The sequence below is a fragment of the Sapajus apella genome, unplaced genomic scaffold (genome assembly GCF_009761245.1).
Source record: "Sapajus apella isolate SASKATOON/1434 unplaced genomic scaffold, GSC_monkey_1.0 scaffold13, whole genome shotgun sequence".
Classification (NCBI taxonomy): domain Eukaryota; kingdom Metazoa; phylum Chordata; class Mammalia; order Primates; family Cebidae; genus Sapajus; species Sapajus apella.
The window spans coordinates 16343779-16364907 of NW_022436953.1; the positions used below are offsets into that span (position 1 = coordinate 16343779).

Consider the following 21129-nt stretch of genomic DNA (forward strand, 5'->3'; position numbering starts at 1 on the left):
TACCGTATTTCTCAGAAAAGGACAATGGGAAACAACTTTTTATTGAATCCTATGCTCCTATACTGAGCCTATAATGGGGTCTCTGACTTTGTACAGCAGCCATGCAAACATTGTTAGGTTTCTATTCATTTTACAGATTAGAAAGCCAGGATCCAGAACAGGTAGATGTAAACCTGGGATCTTTAAAATGCATCTTGTTTTCAAACAAATAAACTTAGTGTATTAAGAGGGCTGGAGAGAGCAGAGTAAGGTAACGTGGGTGGTCAGCATGTAGTTCTGGGTCCCCACTGTGGAGATGGCACAGTGCTGGGTGCTGGGGGAACTGTGGTCAGTAAGAGACACTAAATAATTTAATGCATGCCCCTCAGTCCATCACTGACTGTTGAGGAAACACATTTTTATTGTCAGTGGTAGTGAAGATTACATGAGGTGTGTAAAGCATTTGACCGGTGCCTGCACATAACATAGTAGGTGCTTAATAAAGATCACCCACTCTTAAGAGGTGGGAGGAGGTGAAGTCACCTCTCTGGGGTGTGTGGCCCTGTTGTTCTCTGCTGCATTCTTGCTGTCCTTTAGACATGGGAATGCTGGGTTGGGCAGTGAGCTGTCTTCTCAGGCTTCTGTGACATGTTGCTTTCATGAAAGGGCCCCTCTAGCCAAAGACTGAGTGGCCTTTGCAGGCTTTCTCCTGAGTCCTTTTTTTGGAGACCGAGTCTTGCTCTGTCACCCAGGCTGGAGTGCAGTGGTGTGATCTCAGCTCACTGCAATCTCTGCCTCCCAGATTCAAGTGATTCTCATGCCTCAGCCTCCTGAGTATTTGGGATTACAGGTGCCCACCACCATGTCTGGCTAAGTTGTGTATTTTTGATAGAGATGGGGGTTTCACCCTGTTGGGTAGACTGATCTCGAACTCCTGCCCTCCCTTGTCTTCCCAAAGTGCTGGGATTATAGGCGTGAGCCACTGCACCCGGCCTTTCTCCTGAATCTTTTGTTTGTTCCTGCGTTGGGGATTCCCTCTGGCTGGGGCAGACTGCTGGGATCTGTTTGTCCAGCGTTCATTTCCTGGTCACCTAGCACCGGCCAGCTGCAGTGCTGGGAGCGGGGAGGAACAGGGTCTGGCTCTGGGAGGTAGATGGGAGAGCCAGGAAATGAAGAAAGTTATTGTGGGCGTGATGGTGGAAACCCAAGCAGCCTCCAGAGGAGGCGCAAGAAGGACAAATCTTGGGAGGGTCCTGGGCCAGCGGGACCCAGTGTAAGAAATTGCACCTGTTCTGGCAGATAGAGAGGGTAGAAATGGTGAGTGCCAGAGCGTCCTCATTCTCCTCTCTGCCAGCAAGCACTTTGTGGAAGTCTTCATAGGCCGGAACGTCGTGTGCCTTGGCTTGAGGGGTGAAAGAAACACACGTGGTGACAGAGCAGGAGTCTCTTAACCCTGGCTTGGTTGGGGCTGCCTTTCTCTCGGAGTCTGGTGTCAGGTAGGGGTTAACAGTCGCTCCTGCTTGCCTGATTGTGACACAGTAATAAAGGCAATGACACCACACTAGGTCTCAGGAATGTGTCCTCATTAGAAAGGCTCACTCGTGGTTGTGGGGGCCCGTGAGTCCCTCTGAGTGTAGCGGCGAGAAGCAGAGGACCCTTTGGTCGCAGGCCTTCACCTCACCGACATAATTGAACCGCTGGGTTTCTGCAGAAAAATTCAAATGTCACCAATCTTCGGTCACCCCTTTCATCTCCTGGGTCCTGTGTAAGTTATAGCTCTCTGATAGTTTACTGAAAAATCAACTGAAAATATGTTTTCACATTTTACTTTCGATTTAAAATCATGTTTAAAGTAGAGGAAAAAAAGTGGTTTGTAATCCACTTGGAGAACAACATTGTCAAAGGCGGTTGATTTTTCTTTTGCTTTTTAAAATTGGTAAATAGACGAGTGTTTTGGATATATTGATTTTTCAGGTGTGCAGGCAGTCACATGAGCAGCTGACTTTTTTTTTTTTTTTTCCATGTGGACCTCAGCCAGTCTTGACACCTGCCTCTTAACGAAAAGTAAACCATCGCTTTGTTTGACAGTTTAAGTGCAGCGATCTGGATGCAGGCAGGTTTACGTTATGTTAAAGGCCTGACAACCCAGAACCCCCCTGTTGGTTTCTTTGTTGTAACCTTTGAGCCAGTGGCCTGCTGAAATGTCACCTTTGCCCTTCTTTAAAAGCAGGAATAATAGGTGGTGAGTGGGTGGATGCCTCTTAAAATACTGGAAAGTGCTGTGGCCGGAGGGGAAGCTTTTTAGAAGTGAGTGTGTGTACTGTGTTGTTTTAATTAATGAATCTTCTGGGCCTGAAGATAATGAGGTCAGTGAGGGCAGCGATGCTGCCTCCCAGCTCACCTTATGGTCCTTGTTGTCCAGAACGTGCCTGGCCTACTGGAGGGGCCTGGGAATATTTCTTTGATTGACGTGGGGTAGGAAGACAGAGGTGGCAGCCTCCATGCTGATGGGAGGCAGCTGGGAAGCAGGTTGTGGGCACTGTCTCAGGAGCTGCAGAGCTGCCTCCCCCTCCCTTCACCCTGTGTGTCTGGCTTCTTCCAGCTGTGTGGTCCTTCTTCCTGCCTGGAAATGAGCATCCTGCAGAGCCTGGCTCCTGTTCACACCCTCCTCCTCACCCCCTACTCTCTCTCTCCCTTCCCTCCAGGGCTGGGGGACCCGGTGGGCTTTACCTGATGGAGTGTGCTTTGCTGACGTGGTGCAAAGAGCTAATTCCCAGTTGCAAAGACAGCTGGGTGCAGAGGCAGGGTGCATTCCCGTAATAATAATAAGTTGTGTTTTTATAATACTTTACAGTCTGAGTACTTTTCAAATACTTGACCTCATTTAGTTCTCACCACAGCCCTCTGAAGGGATATTACTATTACCTTCGTTTTATAGAGGCATTAACCAGGGCTTGTTTTGGGAGGTGGAGGGGGTGCCAGGGGGACAGAGGGGAGGGAACCAGTGTTGAATGAATTCTGAGGCTCTGCCAAAGCTGCCAGCTAGCTAGGTGCTGTTTAATGGACTCTTTGCATGTACAGTATGAGGGAGGTGGGGTGAGGGAAGATTATTTCACAATAACTGAAGGTCAGAGAGTCTTTCTCTGCTCATTGTCACACAGCAAGTTGAGAGCCAGCTGGGATTTGTCACCCAGGTCACCTGACTCTTAAGCCCTATGATCGTTCTCTTCTGTCTCCAGTACCCAGCATAATGCCTGGCAAAGTGCTGGCATCAATAAATATTTGTCGAATGTTAAATGAGGCTTAAAGAGACCATTCATACTTGGCACGGGGGCACAGTGAGACAAACATGCTTCCTGCCCTTCTAACCTTCACTTCCAAATCCCGTGACCTTGGGCGGGTTGCCTGAGCTCTTTTCTAGCTCAGTTTCCTGAAAACTCATCCGGAAAATGGGTAAAATATCAGAGTGCGTTCTGTACGGTAAGACGGCAAATATTAGATGATCCTGCTACTTCTTACTGTTTTTTTTCCCATCACACACCTTCCCGTTTTACGTCCACCTCCTAGAAAATCAGTTTCTGATAACATGCTGCATTGTTGGAGAACAGCAACAAAAGGCACTTCCTGACATGATTGCCCAAATCAGCAAACGAGGCAGTTACCAACTTTAGAGTAAGAATAGCGATGGTGGTAAGAACTGGCACTTCTTGAGCACTTACCATATGCTGGGTGTACTACTCTAAGTGGCTACCTGCAACTGCGATTTGGAAACAACTCTGAAGATGCTGTTACCTCCCACTTTATAGAAGAGGAAACTGAGGCTCAGAGAGGTTGAGTAACCCACTCAGGGTCTCTCAGGAAGTAATTGGTGGTCTGGGATTCAAACACCAGAACTGGTCTGACTTCCCAGTCTTTTCTTTTTGAGACAAAGTCTGCTCTGGCTGGAGTGCAGAGGCGCAATCTCGGCTCACTGCAACCTCTGCCTCCCGGGTTCAAGCGATTTTCTTTTTTGCCTCAGTCTCCCGAGTAGCTGGGATTACAGGCATGTGCCACCATGCCTGGCTAAACTTTGTATTTTTAGTAGAGATGGGGTTTTACCATGTTGGTCAGGCTGGTCTCAAACTCCTGACCTGGTAATCTGCCTGCCTCGGCCTCCCAAAGTTCTGGGCCTTGAATTTGGTTGAAAAAGTGGGAAGTCAGGCCAGGCGTGGTGGCTCACGCCTGTAATCCCAGCACTTTGGGAGGCCGAGGTGGGCGGATCACAAGGTCAGGAAATTGAGACCACCCTGACTAATATGGTGAAACTCCATCTCTACTAAAAATACAAAAATCAGCTGGATGTGGTGGCTCACAAGTGTAGTCCCAGCTACTGGAGAGGCTGAGGCAGGAGAATTGCTTGAACCCAGGAGTTGGAGGTTGCAGTGAGCTGAGATGGCACCACTGCACTCTAGACTGGGCGACAAAGTCAGATTCTGTCTCAAAAACAAAAACAAAAACAAACCCCACCACACTGAAACCTCAACTCTCCACATGTGTATGTTCTGGGCATTATCCTATCTCCCTTGGCTTATTGACAGCCTGGACTTTAGCCTTCCCCATTCTCGGAGAACATGGCCAGTGCAGGAGGAAGAAACCCACACTGGTCTTTGGACTGGACCAGAGGCTGGCAATGGTCCCGAAACAGGGTGCCAAGTGGCTGACCCTTGTTTTTAAGCCTTGCAGCGGTAAGCCCGGGGCACCAGGAGTTCTTTTCTTTTTGATTTTGTGCACATTGCAAAACCTCTTTGGGATGATGATTTCATGTGGTTTCTTGCTAGCACTTGGTCAGCTGCTGCCGGGTTTCCCCTAAATGCATTGGGACCCCCTGTTCTGTGGGATGACTGCCTCCACATGCCTGATGGTGCTCTGTGTGTCTGCTGTGGGCAGAGTGTGATTGTAAGAATCAGAATTCTGCTGGGCTTGCAAACATTTAAAAAATCTCTTTAAGTTTGAGAATGGTTTGGAAGGGAGAGATGCAGTGACTTAGAACACCCGACCTGTAGCTGAGCTTCTGTGTGCCCGGGAGGAGCCCGTGTGGAGAAACAGGAAAATTCCACTTCACCAGAAAGCTGGGGAAATGAGTGAATAAGGTGTGGGGGTAGGGGTGTGAGGCTGATTAACTAGGAAGGCTTTTGGTCACTCTGCTTTACTTAGCCTGAAGTGTTCATTTCCCCCTCAAGCAATGGTTAACACACCTATCTACGGATTTACTTTTTAGATGATTTCAAATCTTGCAGTATCTCAAGGGATTGTATCCTGATGATACTGATTATATTAATAACAAGATAATAGCTTATAATATAATAGCTAGCAATTACCAAGCACTTACCATATACCAGGCACAATGCCAGACATCTGATCCTTACATGAACTCTGAGACATGGCTGTTTGTGTGCCCATTTTACAGATGAGGGAAGCTGTGTTCAGAGAGGTGAGATCATTCGCCCGTGCTCACCCACTTTGAGATGATCTGCTTTTATATCCTCTTAGCCCAGCTCTTTTGGATGTCAGCACTTGGCATGGATTAGGCACTGGATAAATGGTTTGTTGAATGAATGACATGATGGAACTTGGATTTGAACCCAGGTCTGAGCTGGCTTTGCATCTTCACAGTAGTAGGTTCAATTAGTGGACTTGGGGGGGGGGCTCAGTAGGCCAAAGGAAAAGGAGCAAGGAGACGTTGTGGGGCTGAGAAGAGGGCTCCTGGGTTGTTTCCTGGGCACATTGGTGTTAAAAGCATAGTGTGAACTGTCATTCAAGATGACATGCTAGATTTGCGTTTTTTTCTATCCACTTGTGCTGCATGCGATTGCCTTTATGCCCGTGTCTGCAAAGTGAGTTGGGCTGAACTCGGGAAGACCTTTTGGTTGGGATGACTGCAGATTCACCTGCACCTGAGCAGGGACTGAGTTTCACGTGCCATTTTTACCGCAGTGAGACCTCATTAAGTTGGCTTCCTCTCATTTAGGCAGCTGGAGTTTAATTCTCAAGGCAAAGCCACTTTTCAAGGGACATGAAGAAAGGTAGAGGGATATATTCAAAATACCTGAATGAACGGTTTCTTGTTCATTGGTGTGCAGACAGCAATGGCAGGTCACCCTCAGCTGGTCTATTAATAAGGTATCCAAACTGGGTAGTCTCTCTGTTGACTTACTGCATTTACTTACGAAAAGTCACTTGCAGCCAGGTGCGGTGGCTCATGCCTGTAATTCTAGCACTCTGGGAGGGCGAGGTGGGTGGATCACCTGAGGTCAAGAGTTGGAGGCCAGTCTGGCTAATGCAGTCTCAACTAAAAATACAAAAATTAGTCAGGTGTGGTGGAACGCACCTGTAGTCCTAGCTACTCGGGAGGATGAGGAAGGAGAATTGCTTGAACCCAGGAGGCAGAGTGAGCCAAGATCATGCCACTGCATGCCATCCAGCTTGGGTGACAGCGAGATTCTCAAAACAAATAAAAAAGCCACTTGCTTCTCTTTTTTCTCCCTGCAATGAGATTGCTTGCTTATGGGCATAAACCCTGTAAGTGTCTGTCTCATACATCGTGGGGCTGAGTTTGCAGTAGGTAGACTGCTATTCACCGACTCTCATACATCCTAGGAAGGAGTGCAGGTTATATAACCCTTATCCAAAATACTTGGGACTGCAAGTGTTTTAGATTTTTTCAGATTTTGGAATATTTGCATATATATAATGAGACATCCTGGGGATGGGACCCAAATCTAATCAGGAAATTCATTTGTGTTTCATATAAACCCTTTTTTTTTGAGACGGAGTTTCACTCTCATTGCGCAGGCTGGAATGCCGTAGCGCAATTTTGGCTCACTGCAGCCTCCACCTACAGGGTTCAAACGATTCTTCTGCCTCAGCCTCCTGAGTAGCTGAGATTACAGGGGTCCGCCACCACGCACAGCTAATTTTTGTGTTTTTAGTAGAGACGAGGTTTCACCATGTTAGCCAGGCTGGCCTCAAACTCCTGACCTCAAGTGATCCACCTGCCTTGGCCTCCCAAAGTTCTGGGATTACAGATGTCAGCCACTGCACTCAGCCTTATATAAACCTTAGGTAATTTTATGCAATATTTTAAATAATTTTGTGCATGACTTAGAGTTTTGACTGTGACCCCTCACTTGAGTTCAGGTGTAGAATTTTTTTTTTTTTTTTTTTTTTTTTTGAGATGGAGTTTCGCTCTTATTACCCAAGCTGGAGTGCAATGGCGCGATCTCGGCTCACCACAACCTCCGCCTCCTGGGTTCAGGCAATTCTCCTGCCTCAGCCTCCTGAGTAGCTGGGATTACAGGCACGCACCACCATGCCCAGCTAATTTTTTTGTATTTTTATTAGAGACGGGGTTTCACCATGTTGACCAGGATGGTCTCGATCCCTCGACCTCATGATCCACCCGCCTCAGCCTCCCAAAGTGCTGGGATTACAGGCGTGAGCCACCACGCCCGGCCCAGGTGTAGAATTTTCTACTTGGGGCATCAAGTTTCACATTTGGAAGCTTTAAAAAAATGAGATAGGGTCTCGCTCTGTTGCCCACGCTGGAGTACAGTGGCACAATCATGGCTTACTGCAGCTGGAGGGCAGTGGCACTATTTTGGCTCACTGAAACCTCCACCTCCCAGGTTCAAGTGATTCTCCTGCCTTAGTGTCTCTAGTAGTTGGGATTGGGATTACAGGCATGTGCCACCACACCTGGCTAATTTTTGTATTTTTAATAGAAACGGATTTCTCCATGTTGGCCAGGCTGGTCTTGAACCCCTGACCTCTGGTGATCCAATCGCCTTGGCTTCCAAAAGTGCTGGGATTACAGGCATGAGCCACTGCACCTAACCTTAGTTTTTAACCATGGTGTTTTTTTTTCTAGAACCTTCTGTCAGCCAACTCCACAATAGTGGATCAGGTGGTAACCTTTTTCCGGGGAGTTAGGTCCGGCTATGGTAAGAGAGGGCCCAGGAGCTGGGTCAGATGGGTAAAGAGACATTACTTAGTTCTTCCCCTCTGCTACCAAGCCATTTCTTGGGATCAAGCCCTCTTTGGCCTGTGTCATTCCACCTCTATTAAGTTCAGCTTTCTTTCCGCATCTTTCCATTGCTGTTGAAAACTTGAGACCTGAAATCCCATCTCCGAAATCCCTGGGAGCTCTAGAAGTGGAGATGGCCAGGTTCTGTGGTCAGGGCTGGTTGGGATTACAAATAAACCAAAGCCTGGGAAACTTTCGTGCTATTAATAGTGCGGAGCTTTTGGGGAGGGAATACCCAAACTCGATGCTGTTGGAATTGATTTTGCCTGTCCAGATGACATCCTAATGAGCTAAGTGGTTAGCTTCGGATCATTATTGTTCCTTCCCCAGCCAAGTTCTTTTAAAGGCTAAAACCACAAAAGCAGAGAACAAGTTGGGTTGGAGAGGCCTGGTGGCCTGGTCGGGAGAAGGAAGAATGAGAAAATAAAGGGGATTCTTGCTTTGGAATGAGTTAGGTGTGTTGACTAATTCAACTGGTTTTTCTTTCGGAAGTGGAATTTGATTTGGTGTCTGGATTTTGATGAGGGCATTTCTTCAGCACCTTTTGGTTCTTGCAGAAAGTTGCATTTCTAGTTCCTCAACTGCTTATTTCTTTTTGGTTTTTGAAGCAGGAATTTGATTTTGTGTCTGGATTTTGATAGGGGTATTTATGTTTCATCAGTGTCTTTAGGTTCTTTCATAGTTTCTCTCCTCGTCTGTCAAGAGTCGGAGAGGGTGCCTGTCAACCATCCTCTCTCTCCAGGGAGAAAGTCTTGTTTAAAACAGGCCTAAAATCCTTATCTCCCCAAATCACCCACTTTGATGATAATATCCATTGTTCACATCTTTACTTGTTGGCATATTCTGGTCAGTCTATGTATACAATTAAAAAAAGAAAACGGCCCTGTTGTCCCAAGTGCTGGGAATATCCCAGTGTCTCACAGGAGACTTTGGAAGTGGACAGAACTGTATTTCCTTCCCCAAATGAGGTTATTGTGCTAGAAATACCTCCTGAGTTTATTAAAGGAAACCACACGCTTGGGGTAAGGGAGGCAGTTTCTATAGCCTTGCAACCCTGCTGTCTTGCCTTCTCTTTTCCACCCTCCTTCCTCCCTCTCCTTTTCTCTCCCCCTCTACCCTATTCCACCCACCCCCTACATGTCATGCCATCCCCAGGGTGTAGCCCCGCAGCCCTCTTTCTTTGGGATGGTCTGTTCCTGCCATCCGTCCCGTGGAACGGGAGGAAGGAATTTGGGGTGTGGACTTCCTTGAATGACTAGGATTAGACCCGTCGAGTCTGCAGTCAGACGAGAAGTGTGTGGGCAAAGGGAACTATTGTGTGAGGCTTCTCTGGACAGAAAGCCTGCTTCATCTTTTACTGTGCCTAATGGACAATTGAGACATTCAGCTTATGTCTGAAAGGAAAGTGGGCCGGGATGGTCTAGCAGACCTCCCAGATGAAGGCTTGTAGGAGAAGCAAATAGAGACAAGGATTACCAACAGGGGGAACAACTGGGGCAGAGTCCTGGGAGAGAATGTTTATTTCCTTGCTCTCTAGGAGGGATTTGGAAAGAGCCATAATCCTGGGTTAGGAGTAATTTGTTACAGCAAGATGATACTTGAGTGACAGGCTGCTTCTGGCTGAGGCAGCAAGACTTGCGTGCAGGGGGGTCGTGGGGCCTCCAGAAGGTCAGCCTCCCATAAATCTTCACCCTGGCTTTGGGGTTTGTTCTTCCCCAAGCAAAATTAACCAGAGGCGCTGCTGATCTCTGGGCTTCCTGGGTGTAGTGTTACGAAGCATCTCCACATGCTTGTCACAGCTAAAATTTGACAGTAAAAATTTGGACAGGGAGACCCTGCCCGAGCCACTAACCTCTTTCCAGTGTGACAAGGTGAAAAAAAAAACACAGCTCACAGTTTCAGTTGAAGTTGGAGGGCATGGAGTCCAGGCTGTCTCGTGTTTGCTGTCCATGTAGACTCGCTAAAGCAAGTTAATTCACTGTTCTTTGACCGCCAAGTCTTTCGTTGTCTTTTGTTGTGAAATGAGGGGAAGAAATACAGAATGGGGAGGAGAACCTAATTAGAAAAACCAACCCTGGAGTGCTCCCAGCCATGGAGAAAGAAAGGGATTTTTGGAAGTTGTGATTTTAATATCTGCTGCAATTTGATGACTCATTGATTTAAAATAACCCTTCCAGGTCACCAGGACCCTGTTACTTGCTGGCTTTGTACCTCTCAAAGGTCATTTGTTGACTTCATCTCTCACAGTTTCCATGGTAGACCTGAAGTTTCTGGCTGTTAAATCCCCTGTGTAGTGAGAAGAAGAAATAGCAAATCTTAGCTGCCTTGGACCTTCTGTAATTCTTTGTCTTCATTCACATGGTTTATCCTTCAAGGTTGAATAAATGATGTGGGAGCTAGTCAAGGGGCTTTAGGTAAGTGATTTCATGCCCTTTTTTTTTTTTTTTTTTTTTAAGATAGAGGAACTGAGATCACAGGATAGTGGAGAATGGGCTATAAGATTCAGGTTTCTGGCCAGGTGCGGTGGCTCACGCATGTAATCCCAGCACTTTGGGAGGCTGAGATCGAGACCATCCTGGCCACCATGGTGAAACCCTGTCTCTAGTAAAAGTACAAAAATTAGCTGAGTGTGGTGGCGCATACCTGTAGTCTCAGCTACTTGGGAGGCTGAGGCAGGAGAATTGCTTGAACCTGGGAGGCGGAGGTTACAGTAAGCAGAGATCGTGTCACTGCACTCTGGCCTAGCGACAGAACGAGACTCTGTCTCAAAAAAAAAAGAAAGAAAAAGGAAAAAGATCCAGGTTTCTGAACTGCCTGTGGTTTTGTTGACTCAGCTGCTCTTCCGTTGTTTTTTAGCTGCATGCCTGGAAACAAGTTATCACCTTTCCAGTCCTCTCTCCCATGTTTCTTCATCAGCACCATTAACCCAAGGTAGACTGTCCTCTCCTCTTTCACAAGGCCTTGGAGTTCCTATGCCTTTGTAAGCATCCCTCTGCGAGATCCAACACCAACCAAAATCACATTTGGAAAAATTGCGTGTTTCCCAATCAGCTTTGGAGGATATAATTTGGTATAGAATGGGTTCACAGGTTTTCTGTTCATTCTTTTATGATGGAGTGTGTGTGTATGTGACTCTGTCTTCTTTCCATCCATCTTTTCTGTTTTTTTTTTTTGAGACAATGTCGCTCTTGTGGCCCAGGCCAGAGTGCAGTGGTATGATCTTGGCTCACTGCAACCTCCGGCTCCCAGGTTCAAGCAATTCTCCTGCTTTAGCCTCCCAAGTAACTGGCATTACAGGCATGCACCACCAAACCCAGCTGATTTTTGTATTTTTAGTAGAGACGGGGTATCATCACGTTGGTCAGGCTGGTCTCAAACTCCTGACCTCAGGTGATCCACCTGCCTCGGCTTCCCAAAGTGCTGGGATTACAGTCATGAGCCACCGCACCCAGCCCCCCCATCCCCTTCTATCTCTTAAATGAATGTGCTCACCATCAAAGATGGTGCCTAATCTTCTTTGTTTTCAATTCATCTTAAATTGACATATAATTCACGTCATAAAATGTGCCCAGTTGAAGTGTACTCTTCAGTGGTTTTTAGTATATTTATAAGATTGTACAAACATTAACACCGTCTCTTTTAAGGATATTTTTATCACCCCCAAAAGAAACCCCGTAACCCTCACAGCCACTCTTTACCCACCTTCCTCTCTGCTCCTGGCAATCACTAACTTACTTCCTGACTCTATGGATTTGCCTATTTGGATTATTTCATATAAAAAGGATTGTACACTCTGAGACCTTCTTGGTCTGTCTTTAAGTTAGCATATTTTCGAGGGATATCCATGTTGTGGCGTTTGTCAATACTTCATTCATTTTTACTACTGAGTAATATTCCATTTTATGGCTGTACCGCATTTTAGTTATCCAGCTACCAGTTGAGACTTGGGGGATTCTTATCCCAGAACATACCAGATTCAGCTCCCGGTGACACCCACATTCATTCCTGGGCTGCTCCGTGTCTCCCAGCTATTCTCCTGGTCTCCCGTGGCCTTTGCCTACTTCAGCAAGCTGTAGAGACATGGGCAGTAACTAAAACATTCCAATTAACTGCATTGTACTTGGCCTTTTTATAAGAAGCGGTAATTAAAAAACATGGTGACCGCAAGGTTGGTGTTAAAATGAAAGATTGTGAATACTTTTCTGCCTAAAGGTAGATGGCCTCTAGCCTGCCTCTTAATGGGAGGTTTCTCCAGCAGCTTGCAAGCATTCATTATTTGTTAGTCATCAGTTTAGCGGCCACGGGACATGAGCTTGTCTTGCTGTGTCTAGAGGCTGAAGACTTGGAGCAACGTGGGAGGGCCAGGGCTGCTCCTTTTGAATTCTTCCAGTGGCTTCATGTCCTTTAACCTCCTGGCTTAAGGACTTGTGTGCTGGTGATGGAGCTGACATTGGCTTGGAATCCACAGCCCGATGGTTGGGACTCAGCCGTGGAGTTGCCTGAAGACTTTGAGATGGCTATGTCTGGGCTGCTTTTGGTCACACTGGAGCAAGACTATCTCAGAGGCCAGAGTCCCACCACCCCCCTGTCTTGGGACTGCACCATTGCAGGGTCCTTGCCCTCCCCTGGAGATTTCCCTCTCTCCTGCCTGGGCACCCATTGTCCATTCTACCAGTAAGCTCAGTAGAGTGTGGGCAAAGGAGTTCTGGCCTGGAAATACCAAAGTCCTGCGTTCTGGTTTCAGTCCCTCATAACTGTGTATGACTAAGTCACTTGATTTTCTCTGCCTCACTTTCTTCTATTTTAAGATGGATTTGGAGATTATTGGCTTTGACCACCTAAAAAGGATGTAGTAACAATCGATTTAGAGTTTTAAAAGAGCCTTTGAGGAAGTAAATGGAATCCTCATATGACTGCCTGCTGATTATTGACACTGCCCTAGCACCGATAGTTGATGCTCATGACTGATCATCAGAATTGCTTAGCAAGTTGGAAAAAACATATACAGACCCTGGGCCACAACCAAGTTTCACTGAACAGATCTGGAGTGCGTCAAGAAAAAAGTCCCTTTATACAAGTCAGCCAGAAAGGTTTGGATACTCTGCAACCGTTCCATCAGCATTAATTAAATCATTCTTATAGTGTCTCTACTTACCTGCGTGTTTCTTTTCCTTTCTTTTTTGATACTGAGTCTGGCTCTGTCGCCCAGGCTGTGGTACAGTGGTGCAGTCTTGGCTGCAACCTCCACCTTCCCGGTTCAAGCAATTCTCTTGCCTCAGCCTCCTAAGTAGCTGGGATTACCGGGTGCCCGCCACCACACCCAGCTAATTTATAGATTTTTTGTAGAGACAGGTTGTCACTGTATTGGCCAGGCTGGTCTCGAACTGCCCACCTTGGCCTCCCAAAGTGCTGGGATTATAGGCGTGAGCCACTGTGTCTGGCCTTACTTACCTTCTTTATGTTAATTCCTGCACCATTGATTAGCTTATTGTCCCATTGACTGTGTCTTTAGATGACTTCTCTGGGCCTCAGAATAGTCCATATGTGACACAGAATATGCTTAATAGTAAATGCTGCAGGAATCCGTGCATTGGAATAGAAAAAGACTTTTAGATCATGTTCCTGATTTCTTGGTATAGACTTAGAACTGGAGTGGAGAAGAGGTTGCCCAGTGAAGAAATGAAGTGACATGCCAGGTAGGTGGCAGAGCTGGGCCGGAAAATAGGTTTCTAGCCTCTTCCCCTTCTGCTGTGCTTTTCCTGGGAGCACGGACTCATAATTTGAAGCGTGACTTTTGCGGGAGGGTAGAAGGAAGGCTTGAATCTCAGCCTGTGGGGCCCACTGGGTGTGAGAGGAGGTGAAATTCCATACGGATTGTGCATCTGTGAGCTGCTGTGCTACAGGCTCCCTGCAGAACCGTTAGCCTGGCAAATGCAGAAGCAGTTTAGGGACAGGGCTGTTGAAGGGTTGGTGGGGTAAAGAAAACAGTGAATCCCAAGTTTCATTAATTGGATTTTTTGGTTAGTTACTTGTTTTGCTTCGTTGTCTTCCATCACACCAGTGGCTTCCTTAGCTCTGGTAGAAAAATTGCCTTGGAAAACAATTCAGTGTTTGCCCGTAGACTTGGGAGGGAGAGATGCTAGATGCTAGAAAGTCTTGTTATTACTTTGGGGACACTGAGATGTTCTCTTCGCCGTGTACTTTGAGACACCGATCCTGGTTGACAGTTGATAAGAAAACCGGGTAAGAGAAGGGATTTGTAAAGTAAGTCAGGATGAGCGAAAACACAGCCGGCGTGCTGGAGTTTGACTGCCACCTGCCCCTGTCACCTCAGGCAGTCTGGGTCTTGCTCTGTTGCCCTTGGTTTCCTCCTTGCTAACAGGTTACTTCCACCTTTCTGCTCATTTACTTTGCAGGGTCATTGTGGATGCCGTTTTGAACTCTAAAATACCCTCTAAATATGAAGTGATACACTAGTAGTGCTCTTTACGATTAAAAATATGATTTTAATCATTATGATTAAAAATATTTATGAGAAAAAGGTTGACTATAAGGATTTCATTGAAAATCTTACATAAACCCACTGATAGAGACAGAAGATAAGGCCATTACACTGTTCACACAGATGCCTTGATATCTTACCTCTCTTTCCCTGTATTCCTTTTATGTGAGAAATGAGATAGTGATTTAAGGGAAAAACTTCGGAGTTCCGACTCTGTTGGTTCCCCCCCGCAAGTCAACCTTAAGATCTTACTTAAATTTCTTCCTTTCCCTTCCCTCCCCCCAACTTCTTTTTTTTCTTTTTCTTTTTTTTTTTTTTTTTGAGAAAGGGCCTTGCTCAGTTGCTTAGGCTGGAGAATGTAGTGGCACCGTCTTGGCTCATTGCAACCTCCACCTCCTGGACTCAAGTAATCCTCCCACCTCAGCCTCCCAAGTAGCTGGGACTATAGCCACACACCACCACATCCAGCTAATTTTTTTTTTTTTTTTGTACAGATGGGCTCTTGCTATGTTACCTAGGCTGGTCCTGAACTCCTGGGCTCAGGCAGTCTTCCTGCCTCAGCCTTCCAAATTGCTGGGATTACTGGCATGAGCCACCAGGCCTGGCTTGAAATTTTTCTATGGCTTTATTCTTTCTCCAAGTACAGAGTCTATCTACCCAATCTTCTGAGATCTTTGGTTTTCTTTTCCTAGGTAACTATGGCACATACTTATTTATGCTGAACAACAGAAATCACACATTTCTGAGTTTCCTTCTCTATACAATCATGCTTTATAGGCAAGTAGAGCCTCTGTTTTAGGCTCTTGGATCTTTTTCAAAAGCTGCAATTCCTGGAGTATATTTTTACCTAGAACAAAGAAGCCTAATCTCCTACACCTTATGTATCTGCAGAAAAACTGGTTAAACGGACTTTGTAATGATGCCCCTTACAATTCTGAAGGGACTTCTGAAATAGTTTCACAGCGTTTCCATGTTAGGTAATATTTGATCAATGCTAAATTCTGGAAAACTTTGGTACCTGTATGATTCAGAGGGTAGGGCAGAATATTAATCACAACTTCTTATATTTTAACCATTCTGGGTAAACTGGGATTCCCTGACCCCCAGGCGGAGTTACTTGTTTAATAGAAGATGAGCTGAATTTTCCATCTTCCATTTCTGAGAAACGAAATAGGTTTACAAAGAGACAATCAGGCCTGTTCTTTAACAGACGTGTGTGTGTCTATTAGGTGTATGTCACAATCTGAGTTCCTGAAGAAATAAGTGCCTGCTGTTGGGTTGGATACTTGTACTTCCTATTTTCTTACTTTGCACATTTTTCTGGTATTTCCCTTTTTATGGTGAGTGGCCTCTGGTCATCTTTTCTTTTGTAAAGTGTAATGATATGGGAGTTGTCACCTTGGTGCGGTCTTTTTTGTTGCATACTTGTAGGGGGTCAGAATGAACGGCCTGTGGCAACGCTGCACTGGGAGGTTAGGAGCAGCCACCTTGCCGGGGAGGAGGCTTAGTGACTTCGGACATGATGGGCCGTGCCTGGCTGTCTCCTTGGCTTTGGATGCATAAGCAGAGTACTGACTTCGTATTTTATAAAAACCAGGAGTACAACTTTGACACTAGAGGATTAGGAGGATTTAACTGTGGAAAGCCATCATGAGGATAGTATCCAATTAATGCGGTTTCTTGGCCAGACCCGGTGGCTCCCACCTATAATCCCAACACTTTGGGAGGCTGAGGCAGGAGGATTGTCTGAGGTCAGGAATTTGAGACCATCTTGACCAACATGGTGAAACTCCATCTGTACTAAAAATACAAAAATTAGCCAGGTGTGGTGGCATGTGCCTGTAATCCCAGCTACTCAGAAGGCTGAGGCAGGAGAATCAGTTGAACCTGGGAGGCGGAGGTTGCAGTGAGCTGGGATCCTGTCACTGCACTCCAGCCTGGGCAACAGAGTGAGACTCTGTCTCAAAAATAAAAAGAAATAATAATAATTGGGTTTCTTTTCTTTTTTTTCCCCTCCCTCCCTCCCTTCTCTCCTTTCCCTCTTTTCCTCTTTCTCTCATTCTTTCTTTTTTTTTTTTTGAGACAGGGTCTCGCTCTGAACGTTTTCCAGTCAGAATTGTTCAGGGATTTTTAAAACTTCCATTTTGGAAAGGAGGGGTTAGTTATTTTGGTGAGATTGTGGTCTCGTGGTTAGATCTTGTGATGGAGGCCTCAGCTAAAGGGTTCAATTTTTTTTCCAAGCTTTTCCCTCCCAACTTGAGTCAATCCAAAACGTTGCTTTTGGGCCACCAGACATGCTTTCCTACATGCCTGCATGTGGCTGTTGGGATTGAAGGCCCGGCGAGGAAAGGCACCCTCTCGGACGTGGGCAGGCCTCTACACGTTTATTCCCTAACCAGACATGACAAACTATGGCCCATAGACCAAAATTGGCCTGCCACCTGTTTTTGTCTGGTCAGTGAGATAAGAATGACTTTTATTATCATTATTACTAATATTTTTTGATCCAGGGTGTCATTTTGTCACCCAGGCTGGAGTGCAGTGGTACAGTCATGGCTCACTGCAGCCTCGAACTCCTGGGCTCAAGCAGTTCTCCTGCTGCAGCCTCCTGAGTAGCTGGGACCTACAGGCCTGTGCTGCAGGCATGTATTATCATGCCCAGCTAACCTTTTTTTATTTTTGTAGAGTCTTGCTGTTGCTGCCCAGGCTGGTCTAGAACTCCTGGCCTCAAGCAATCCTTCGGCCTTGGCCTTCCAAAGTGTTGGGACTATAGGCCTAAGCCACTGCACGCAGCACTTTTATTATTTTTAAATGGTTGAAAAACATCAGGAGTGGAATAATATTTTCTGACTCAGGAAAATGATGTGAAATTCACATTTCGGTATCTATAAATAAGGTTTTACTGGAGCACAGCCATGATACAAGACATACATTCATTGCCTGTGGCTGCTTTCCAATTACAATGGCTGAGTGGAGTAGTTATGACAGAGATCGTATGGGCCTCGGAGCCTAAGATACTTGCTGTTTGCTGCTTTATAGAAAAAGTTTGCCAGCCCTGTCCTGAACAAATAAAGGGATAAATTCCACTTGCCCGTCCATCTGTGGAGCAGAGTGATTGAAAGGAAATACTGGAAGCCACAGTGGTGTTTTATCAAGGATGTGAAGTTTCCTGGCAACTTTGTTGCCATATCATCATCATCGTCACCATCCATCATCATCATCATCATCATCATTATCATTTGTCCTTTAAGTTTTTATGCTTGTTTAGAAAATAAATTTATACAGAGCCCTCAGTAGCAACTGTAAGGGGGCAGGTTCTCAGGGCAGCCCATCCTCGACATTCTTGCTGCTGATGGTAGGTTATCAAAAATGAAGGCACCTCCATGGGATCAGGTTCCATCAGTCTGGCTTGAGTAGATGCTGATTTCTGCTAAAACTATTTCTCAAAGGAACCTCTCCTCGTTTGTCTTTTCTCCCTGTTTTCATTGAGGGACATGGAAGAGGAGAAAAAAAGTTAGAGATGCTTACCTTTTTCTTTTTGCTGGCAATTTAACACTCTTTTCAACTGCTTTGATTCCTTTCAGGCCATTGGTGTTGCATGTATTTCAAGATTTGCTCACAGGTCCAAAGCTTAACTTAAGCTCCCTGAGACATATCACAAAATACGATTTGGGGAAAAACCCTAATGGGCCATGATCAGAACATTATTATTTAACAAAGGATGAAATACTTAAGCCAAGATGGCCTTCTTTCTTTTTTTTTTTTTTTTTTAAATGAAAGTTGAGCAGACTCCCTTCCAACAGTTTTCAATGTAGGAATTCCCATAGCCCCATTTGATTGCAGTTTGTTGAAAAGTTGAATGTTTTTATAGGCAATTCATAATTTCCACGTTGAACAGCCTAAGAGGAAAAGAGCTGGAGCCCACTGTTGTTTTATAGTGGGATGGTGGGAACATTTTTTTCCCCTTCCCCAAAAGGATATAAAACCAAGTCAAATGGTTGGGAAAACGTGGCACAGGGTTCCAGCGTTTCTGTAAATCTGAGATGCCCCCTCCTTCAGGTCTTCCTTTAGGACCCAACAAAATAGAATTTCCTGCTGCTTAATGTCTCCAGGAAAGAAAAGATTTTCCTCTAGGCTGTAATAGCACCTAATTTCCTTTTTCTTCCCTTTATTTATTTATTTATTTATTTTCCTTATTAATAAGGACCAATTGTAGAAGATGAAGGAACCTGGGAAACCCATCACTTTTGGAGAAGGTTGATAGCTTCCTTTAGAAAATCCTGACATAATACTTATTTCCCCAAAAGGCACTTCATCAGCCTGAATGCCAGTTAAGATTCAAGGAACGGGCTTGGATTTTTGTGTGTACCCAGTGGTTCTGTGGCATCAAGTTGCACTGGGAAGGAGAGTTTGGGGCTGTCGCTGCGGAGTCCCTGCAAGTCAGCAGGACTGGGGCCGTCTTCCTGCACCATCTGGATTTGGTTAACTCTCTCTGGGCAGTGGGGCCGAGTCTCATTTCCTCCAACAGTAATGTTATATAGGCAGTGATCCTGGGCCGCTCTAACATAATTGAAAACTATGTGTATTGTAGGCTTGGAGCGCTGAAATGTAGGCTCATAAAAATATGTGGTGCAGGTAGCCTATGGAGATTGGATGTGGCATACAATGAAGCTTTTATGTAAAGTAAGAATGATAAGTCTCCATGTTAATACTGCATTATGGGCATGACAGTTTGTGGGTGGGTCCTCAGGGCAGGTCTGTCACCTTAAACAAAGCCTAAGTTTCCTAATTCTACGGAGCTGGTATTTGGATGTAATCAAATCTGTTTTGCAGGTGGCCAAAGATGGGAAACTTGTCCACCAATCCAGCTCTCCCCACTGGGGGATAGCATGGGGTGTAGATGGGTGTCGACTGCACTTGGCAATTTTGTTCACGGGTTTTTATGAGATGGAGAGGTGAGGGTTGGTGGGTGTCCATTTTGGTTGGCCTCAAGGAAATGACTCTATTGAGTGGTTTTGACCAATGCAGCTCATATTGTTATGTGGTAAGTGAGAATGGGAAGAAGTCGGGGCGAGACAGGCCAGCCTAGATTCCCAGAGCCCTCTGGCTTGGGTTACAGATGGAGACTCTGGAAATACTTACTTTAGCGGTTTTCAACTTGAGATGATACCGCTCCCAAAGAAGTATCATCTGTGTGATGGTAAGGATGACCCAGGGCATTCCTGTTGGTATTTACTGTCTGGGGGCTTGGAGTCCTAGAAGTCTTTCAGTGTTTGGGGCAGACTCCCCTGTCACAGAGAGGACGACTCCCTCGTATCCAGATGAAAAACCAGAGATCACCGAAGCAAAGGGATTTGATGCAGGGCCTTGTGGCGAGTCACAGACACGACCAGACTAGTAACCAGGTTGCTCACCGGGGGAGGCCTCTAGGTGAAAGCTCTGAATTTGTAGCAGACGCACCCACCTTGTCTAGATGCTAGGCGTCATGGGAAAATCCACTGTGCACTTTGGCAGGTAGCTCTTGGGCAGTGCTCTTCCAGCTTTAGGTGTAACCAAATTTGGTTTTAATTTGCTGAGCAGTCGTATCTTCGCGGAACTTGTAGGCTGGCTTGTGGATGGCTTTCGCACTTCTGTCTCTTGTGGGATTTGTCCAGACCCTTCTTTCTGTATTGCCCTTTCCTGTATTTTTTCTTTCTGTTGAAATCATTCTGACCAAGATGTAACTCTGCAGCCTGCCACAGTCTCTCATCCCAGAAATTCTGTCACCTTTCTTGGCATTTCCTGAGTCCCTGAGTCTCTGCCACAGTGTCACCATCTTTGGTGTTGATGTACCTGTGTCAGTAAGGCTCCTGATGCTGGCATAAGCTCCTTGAGAGCAGACATCTTTGTATCTCCTAATGCTTGTCACAAGCCTGTACACAAAGCGAGTAGTACTCAGTGTTCCTTAAAGTTTTGTATAGAATTAATATTAAAACTAGCCATTTATTTTGCTTAGGGAGGCCTCTGAAATGATCAAGGTGTCTTCTTATACCCCCTCCGAGCATTCACTGATGGATCAGTGAATTGGCCTTGGGAAACATAAAGCTTGCCTCGATGTGCATCTAAGCCTTGTGTCTAAGTTCTGTTTGATTTCCTGAGTGAGACTGTTGTAATGTTATCAACAGAAGTTAAATGCCTAAGAGTTTCTTATACATGGGCCGAGTCCCGCCGTGACTGGGCAGGCCACCTCACCTCATTTTACTTTGTCTGCAAAATGAGGAGTTGAGTCAACTGATTGTTCAAACCTCACTGAAAGCTAACGGATCGCTTTTGACAGAAGTAGCTCCCTTGGGCCACGTACTCATTTTCTAGCTTGGAGAAAGTTGAGGACAGACAGAATTGACTTACACCTTTATTTTTATCTGTATGGTTAACCTATGCACGCTAAAGAATTCCCCTGGTCTTTTGAGATGAGTGTATACATTGTGTCTGGCACTGTGCATCCTTTACCAAGAAGTAATATTTGTTGAGTGAACTGTTGGATCATATGAGGAACTGCATGCTCGCCTTACTCAAATAGCTTTTGCTACCTAAAGGAAAGCTGCTC

The 21129-nt window shown here is 45.7% G+C and overlaps 1 protein-coding gene across 44 annotated transcripts in view; it reads left to right on the forward strand.

Annotated features, from left to right (window-relative positions):
- The window catches only part of TCF7L2 (transcription factor 7 like 2), a 214092-nt gene that overhangs the window by 66875 nt on the left and 126088 nt on the right, over positions 1 to 21129 (forward strand). The window lies entirely within an intron of this gene.